Here is an 8,726-nt window from a genome sequence, read left to right as displayed (position 1 = left end):
TCGCCTGCGTGTGGGGTTTTTGAATTAAAAAGAGAAAACGCGGGGAGAGAGAAAAATGGCAGGAGGCAAAGAGGAGATAAGGAGGCACCGGCAGGAGGAGGAGGAGGAGGAGGGCGTGGGCGCCCAAGGCCTTCTGCTCGCCTTTTACGGTCTCAGGCACAAGCCGGACACAGAGCTCCGGTGAAGTGCGCTAGCTCGGCGAGAGGAGTCTGCAAAATTGAGAAAGAAAGATAAAAATATTCTGAAGAGATATATTGAGATGAATACGAAGGGAAAAAAATGAAAATGAAATCGTAAAACCTTTTAAACATCTAGCCGCGGGCAATCTGCGCTTTTGAGACTTTTTTTTTTCCCTCATTTTTCCTTTCTGTCTTGCTTCATTATTGCAAGGACCGAGTAATGTCCTACAGAAAATCTTGTGAAATCTCCTAGGAAAAATACTGAAGAAAAGAAAATCCTGTAAACCCGGTTGAATATGCTGGGGAACATCCCAGAGAAAATTCTGTCAAGTCTTTTGAGGAAAGTCCTTTCAAATAATGATAATGCAATTTGTAAATTTCTTAATGAAAATTTCTCAAAATTTCTAGAGAAATTCTAGGGAAAAATCCTATGGAGTCTCCGACGAAAAATTCTGACGAAAGTAAAGTGCGCTAGTTTGGAGAGAGAAGTCCGCAAAATTGAGAAGGGAGGATAAAAATATTCTGAGGAGATATATTCAGATAAAGGCGAAGGGGAAAAAATGGAAACGAAATCGTAAAACCTTTTAAACACCTAGCCGCAGGAAATCTGCACTTCTGAGGGTTTGTCCCGCATTTTTCTTTCCTATCTAGCTCAATTCTCGTAAGGGCCATGTAATGTCTTATAAAATCTAAATCTCTCAGAGAAGATCCTGACGAAAATAAATCGTGTAGAATATGCTACGGAACATCCCGACGAAAATCCAGTCTATTCTTTAGAATAGACTCCTAAAAAATTTTTTAACGATGTTCGATACCCTTTCAGAAAAAATCCAAAATTCACGTTTCTTCTATATTTATAGAAAATTGTGGATAGAATTGACTTGAAAAATATAATATTTTTGCGTTTCGTTTTTATTTAATTGCTTACCAAGTTTTTCTACTTTTATGATTCTTTTTAAAAGTTTACAAAAAAACGGAGAACATTTTTCGCACCACCTTGAAACCTCGTGAGTATTAAATAACGACGGCACTGAGGAAGGTTATTTTCTTTCACGTCAATTCCACTGTAAGTTCACCAGAAAAATGAAAAAAAAAACGTGAATTTTGGCAGTAATAAAAGTGTAGAAAATCTTAATGAAAATTCCGTACAATCTTCCAAGAAAAATCATGAGAGAAGTGATTCCCCAAAATTGAGAAGAAGAGATAAAAATGTTGAGAGGAGATCCATCGAGATGAATAAAAGGAAAAAACGAAAATGAGGTGGCATAACTTTTTAAAAATCTAGCCGGAGGGAATCTGCGCTTTTTCCATCATTTTTCTTTTTTATCTTTGTGGACTGGTCTGAGGACTGCAGAAGGAATTAAAATGGGTGATCAGTCGGAGAATTCTGGGGAAACTGAGGCACGACCGGTTTTTCGATTATTATCTTTTGGGGGGTTTTTGGGGGATGATGAATGCGGAGATGGCGGGGGTCATTTGTATTCGGCGCGTGTCTGCGGCGCAGTCGGCGGCATCTTCCGGATGCGCTCGCGTTTATTTCGATGGGTCGAATGGGGACAGGACTGATCGATTGAGATCGGAGTAGAAGGAGACGGGTCACATGTTAAGTAGTAACGCGACGACTCGGATCAGACCGCAGTCAAATAATTTACTGGAAAAAAAAAATATACGGTGAATTTATTTGGATTGAAAAAAATCCACTCTTCAAATATTTATATATATTTACCTGTGCCCAGTGCATTCCTTTGGCAGAAGTCAATTAATTCAGCGGGAGTAATTATTTTTTCTCCATGCAGTTCTCTCTGAATTTTTATTAGCTGGAAAGTAAATACAATTTTTTCTTGACGGTTTGAATTTTTATTTCTTTCTTATCAGTTAATTGAACTGACAATTGAGACCTTAGGCTCAATAAAATTTCAATAGACTTTTTTTTCAACGTTCTATCGTCTAACAATTTTAGAAGCATTATTTGTTAATAAAACAATTTCGAAAATTAAAAAAAAATCATCGGATTTATGGAAAGATGATCGACAGTTCCATTGCGACACACCCGTATCAAATTTCAGGAGCACAAATCCATTTCAATCCGACAACTTTGGCGAATGACAAAAACACATCCGGGTCCTGCATTTGTTTGATAAAAATTCATCTCAATGACATGTCGCCATAAATCCTGATGGATGAAGCGCATATGGAATTTGACATCCTGCATTGCCACTCCCGACTGAAACCTAATCCCTTGAAAACTGAGAGATTACTCATGAATTCTGAGAGCGTGGAAATGCATGTTCCCATGAAAAACTACAGGCCTTTATTAATAAACAGGAGAGGCTAATGCATTCATTTTCTCTTCTAAATGAATGAAGGAGGCGACCTGTCCCTGACATTCAGCATTGCATGAATAATATATCCACGAGAGCCAGAGCTTTAAAAATTCTGAATAAAGATGTCCGTCTAATAATCCTAGATGCTAAAAACATGTTCTAGACACGGTGAAAAAATATTTCATATATACCTCGGCAATAAGTCCTTATGTCTAGGTAAAACAATTTTTTATTTCAAAATCCATCGGTCTAATTTTAAACTATCCTATTATATTAACAAAGTGACAATCTCCGACAATTGTATGCGTCTAACCGAGTGCGGGAGTTCATCGATCCACGTAAACGTATGATTACGGGGAATAATTTCAAATGAATGATTCGTTGAATGGGAATTACCGCATATGAAGGCTTTTTCTCTTTCCGGGGATGTCTGGTGCCTATTGCCGTCGGGAGTTCATTCACCTCGATATCCCGCCAAAAATCCCAGCACCAATGGCCAAAAGCGATATTTTTCTCATTACCCGATAGAGTCATTTTTGTCTCCTACCAATTTTCCAATTGGCACATCTCCACATACCCAAATTAATGACACACGCGGCAACTGATCCTGGCAGAGCTCCAACAGGGAGTCCATATCTCTACGATACACCGACGCCATCGGCTATTAATTCTTCCATCCAGCGTTGACTCTTTTCTAAATTCTAGTACACAGTATTTTTTTTAATGTAAAAATTGGTCATTCACGTTACGAGAGAATTCCATATAATTTGAGAATTAAAAAAATCTTGAAGACTTGAATTACACTCACCCATCATCTTCTAATTTATTGAAATTCAATGGAGCCTTGGCTTATCCTCCCCGACCCGAATACAAAGCCCAAACAAATTTCGCCAAGTTCCTTTTCGCCAAGTTCCTCTCGAGTAAACAAAAGAACTTGCAAGTGTGCAAGTGTAAGTGTGCAAGGACTAACGTAAAATAACGAGAATAGTGTGAGCTCAGTGGCCCTGAAAATAGCCATTAATAATGGAAGCTGAAATAATTCCCTTGGATCAGCTCGCCATAATCGTTATCAGGCGGGTGTCAGTCGCGGAATAATCCCCGAGCTCAGCGAAATTTCCATCGCGACACCCACGAGACCAGAGCGGTCCCTGGGAGGCTGGAATGCACCTCCTCGAGCCACCCCGAACCCCATAAACTCGATGATCCAACGGGTAGAATCAAAAGCATTGGGTACACAAGACTGGGGTTATGTACCTGCAATTCCATACGCACATACATGTACACCCACGTTGGAGGATCCTCGGCGTTGTTGGCTCAGTGGAGTACCTCCAAGTGGCTTCGGCCCGAGGGCACACATTGGCGAATGGGGTACAGGGGTACAGGGGTACAGAGGGTGATTGGAGGGAGGGCAGACGCTAGGAGTCAACTGTGCCTGGGCTCCTTCCAACGATGAGAATACACCGCGTTATTCTCACGTACGTTAAACCATACTATTACATATGTAAACGTATATAACGTCGGGGGGATTCGAACTCGAGTGCTCGGCCAGTAACCTCATTGGCGGCGCCTGGAACCTCGCCCTGAGCTATCCCAATGTGCATTCTACTTTGCCACCACACCAAATCCACTCGAGCGTAAGTACGCTATTAAGTATTGGCATGAACTTCACTCCACCATGTGTACTGTATTTCACAACTGTTGTTCTTATTATTATTTCACTTCGCCATGTACACGGAGAGAAAAAATCCTATTAAAATTATGGGAGTTCCGCAATTCCGGAGAGATTTGCTATTCCGCGTAAGACACCGGAGCTACGGGACGAACAGGAAATTTTACGGGAGTTACGGGTCATTTTTACGTGACGCTGCAGAAAAATTACGCGATATTCGCGTAATAATTCAGGTGTACCGTTATTTTTCACGGAGTCATATTTCTCGGCAAAATCACGGAAATCGTGTAATTTTTCTTTTTTGAATTAATTTTTTTTTCATAATTATGTAACTCATCTCGCTTCCCTCCCTCGGACATATTTGGTGACGCAAAAAATGAAATTATTACAAGAGAAATTGACATCTCATCATTCATATATATTATATTTCTGTGGAATTTGGTTAAGCGAAAAAATCCTACCCTTGATAATTCTCCCTGAAAGTTCAGCCGCTAAGAGTGATAAAAATAAATGCTCCCCTCAGCCTGCAATTATCCCCCTGGAGTCCCTGACAGCTGTGCCCTCCCGCTAAAAAATCTCCGACTAATCTCCCTGCGGTGAACGGTAAATAAATATTTCCCCACTGAAACAGCTTAACTTGCCTGAATTTCCACAAAAAGATGTCGTTTCAATACGATTAATTGGCATTCCCCCGATCGGATCTCTCTGTGATTCTCGTTACAGTGTGGGCATTTATTCAGCTGCACACACACAGGTATTGGCGATTTATCCGCTTGTCCCTTCATGCCAGATGTTGTGTCGTGAGTAAAGAGAGAAAATAATGAATAAAAGATGGTGGAAAAGAAAAAGAAAAAATCGGTATGTGTCTCGTTTTCTTCTTTAATTCCTGAGTGGCACGCGGGATCGTTTCGCCGACACCCTGGCTTAAGATCCTCATCAAGATCTCGAGTTGTAACCCACCCTCTTTGCGTCCTTTTGCGCCTCATCCTCCTGTCCATATATTCTTTGCGAATGGGAATGAGAGTATACGCATTCTCACGTGTGCGCACGTGTTTCGTTTGGTGGGATAATATCGTCGTTGTTGCGACTGGAAGAGGAGGAACGTCCAGGGTGGGAGCTACACCGGCGTGGGCAGCTTATACTCAACTTGATAAAAAATCCAAGACTTCAAGGAGATCCTCGTGCCAACGCACCAAGGCGCGAAGGATTCCGTTTGCCGGATATCTCTTTGCAGGCCCTTTACTCTGGCAATCGATATTCACCGGCTGCCAAATGGGTCAGCGCCTTTTGAGACTCAATCTTGTCAATATTTTTCCATCAATTTTACAAATTCAAAATCGAAATCAGCTCTTAAGCATCACTTCAAGTGAAATTTCACTTTTTTTTAGTCTAATATAGTACATGGAATAAAATTTTCAATATATACTCTAGTACATCGTCAGCCTATGCGTAAAATTTATATTTAAAAAAAAGCGGACGTTTCGAGAATAGAAAAGGAGAAATTAAAAATTGAGAGAAAAATAACGAAAATTTGCGATTTTCATATATTTATGCTTAATGAATCAATAAAAATGAACAATACCGATAATTAATATAATTCATTATCATATACTTCCTGTTTTATCAATTATCAATTAATGATTTATAAATAGTCAGCTACAGAATATTCATATTTTAATCATCTATGCTGTCAATTTGACTTTTTTTTCCTCTAGAAAAAAAAAAAAAATTTTACTCGTTCATTTTCCGCTGGAAAGTGATGGAGAAATGTATCGAAATAACAACCGGATGCCCCACAAGGATTCACCTTGTTAGATATCAACTTCCACGGACTTTATCCTCCAGTCGCAGAAACTCGCATCAAACGGAGATAAAAGTACTTCTCCAACTGGAAAGTTTGAACAAAATTGAAAAACACGTTTGCTGAACTATAGACGGAAAGTAACGTTTCCACGTAGGAGGAACTGCGGGAACGCTCAGAACGCATCCCTATAATTTTACTTCGAGAATTCTCTGACATGTTGTCGCGTATCATTGAATCCATCTGATATCTACCACTGCCTTCAAGGTATACCCCGTTTCATCCCACCCAGAAAACCAATTCAATTCGATCAATTCAGTTCACTCAAGCTGATTCTTCTATCTCTGTCGCCGGAATTCTTATAATTCATGAAAAATGTCTGACAAAACGTACGGCACATGAATTTAATATCATCTCATCTTTATAGGACAAGAATATATACTTTTAATAATTATATAAAGTGTATATAAAGTGTATTCCGCACACAACTAGAACTTGTGAATTAAATCATTACGGTAAATTATAATTGGGTGTAAAACAATCCAATTAATTGTCTTGAATTAATCATTGAATTTCAGATTTTCATTAGGATATTATCTATGATTAATTGAAATTTTGTCATTATATTTATAATTGTTGTAGTAAAAACAGTTTTATACATGAAGATATAATTGTATGCCTCCGAAAAAATCGAAGGCATTCTAAAAATTCCGAATGTTTTTTTAAACTCACCAATACCCGATTAGAAGCTCTTGAATTTCAATGAAGGTCTAGTGAACCTGCAACTAACTAATTTCTTAAAAATCGTTGATTAATAATAATTCTAATAATTATTTGAGGTACACCTTGAATTCAAATATTCCCGAACTTTCAATTCTTTCCAATACTGTAAGAGCATGGGAAAATACAAAAGCCTTTCACAATTAAAATAGTGGATTTTGAGTAATAAATTAAATTGGAAGTGGAAAGGCGTGATAAATTTTGTAAATGATGAATATTCCTGAAAATTTGTGTCATTTGGTTAGTAATTGTATGCATTAAGCAGATCGAGGAAAGAACCACCTTTTGTTCATTTCACGCGTCGCCGGAAACTTTGTATACATTGACTGTGTATGTTGGCAGTACGCCTTTACAACAGCCATCGGCGTAGCTTTGAAAACGGTTAACAGCTAATTTTGTAATTCGTCGTCTTTTCCCTCTTCGTGTTTCCATCTATTCTCACGTTCTCCTCGTCGATGTGTATTCATTTGATGTTTGCAATACGCGAAAACTTTTCAAGTTTGATTCGACGATTGACGAAGAGATGATTTGCTTTCAACCTCATGTCCTCGTTCTTAATTCGTATCTGGGGACCGAGAGGCAATAATTTTCCCGTCTCATACATCCTTTGACTAGTGTTTCTCCATGATTAAGTGGATACGTTTGGTTCGGCCATTGTAAACAGAGCGCAAGTTGATAATTGAAAGTGCAGTGAGCGATCATCGGCTCGATGCGAATTATTGATTCAGGTGATCAATCGATACATCTATCTGGGGCGTGCATACACTCCTGCAAAGTTGCTACTTCAATTTCAAGCAAATTATGTTACAAATTCAATTAAAACAATCTTCTCCGACAATTTCATTATCAATTCAATAGGTAAGAATTTTCGAATGTCTTCAGATCCGCGCAACATAGCTTAATTATTCTATACCTTTTTCTGCAGAATAAAATGAAAGCTACAAAAAAGATTTATTTAAAATCAAAAGAACTTCATTAGAAAAAACTCCAAGAGTTACAGAACAATCAAGAACAATCAAGATTCTTAACAAAAATTTTCTCTCAAATCGATTCATTCTTTATTCACATTCTAAAATTCAAGGGATATCTCTTAATCTAAGAAAGATAGGAGAATTTTTCTTATGACCTTTCTCTTCGAGCGGAATGAGACCTACAAAAAAGGTCCCAACAACGATTTCGCCAGGTCTTCTCGATTCAGAGATATACTATAAGTACTCACAGAGTAGCCAAAACGATTTGTTAGCGTCTATTGAATTGAATCCCCGCAGTTCGCAATAGAGAATCCCAATGCAATTACTACAGAAAATTCTGAAAACCTGTAACAGTGTTACACGTGAATGTCTCAATATTTGTTTTTATGGAAGTTCTTTCTCCGAGGGTTAGTTCGAGGTTTGTGAGTCAAAAGTTGCAAGACGGGGGAGAACAAGGTGCGGCGGTCGATTTATAGCATATTTCGCTCACCATAAAACGAAATGGGGAGACATTCACGGGGAATGCCTCGTATAAGTAAGAAACTTCCACGATAATATGAGTAATAGCGAGGGTGAAAGGAGAAGGAGACATTCTCCAAGAATATTCCAATACATTTATTGATAAAATTGATAGTTTAAATTTTTTCAATATGATTAATACGCAGTATAAATAATAATGTCAGTACATTAATTATCATTAATGCATGTTATTTTCATTATTATCACTCCATCAGATAATCTAATAGTAAAAGTCCAGTCTGGGAACCCGAAGGTCATGGGTTCAAGTCCAGGCGTCCACCATTTTTCAATATCAACTTTAGTTCTTGTTTTTATACACTCGTTAATTAAAATACATTACCTTCATCTTTGATGGCTCCAACATTTGTAGGAGGTCGTCTGATCATGCTAATAATTATTTCAAATATTTAATCTGAATGCTCATACGCATGTATGACGTTCGGCGTTGAATACTCAAATCATCCATTTTTAATAGATTGTGGT

Source organism: Fopius arisanus, unplaced genomic scaffold (assembly GCF_000806365.1).
Source record: "Fopius arisanus strain USDA-PBARC FA_bdor unplaced genomic scaffold, ASM80636v1 scaffold00025, whole genome shotgun sequence".
NCBI classification, from domain to species: domain Eukaryota; kingdom Metazoa; phylum Arthropoda; class Insecta; order Hymenoptera; family Braconidae; genus Fopius; species Fopius arisanus.
This window is presented reverse-complemented; position numbering follows the sequence as displayed.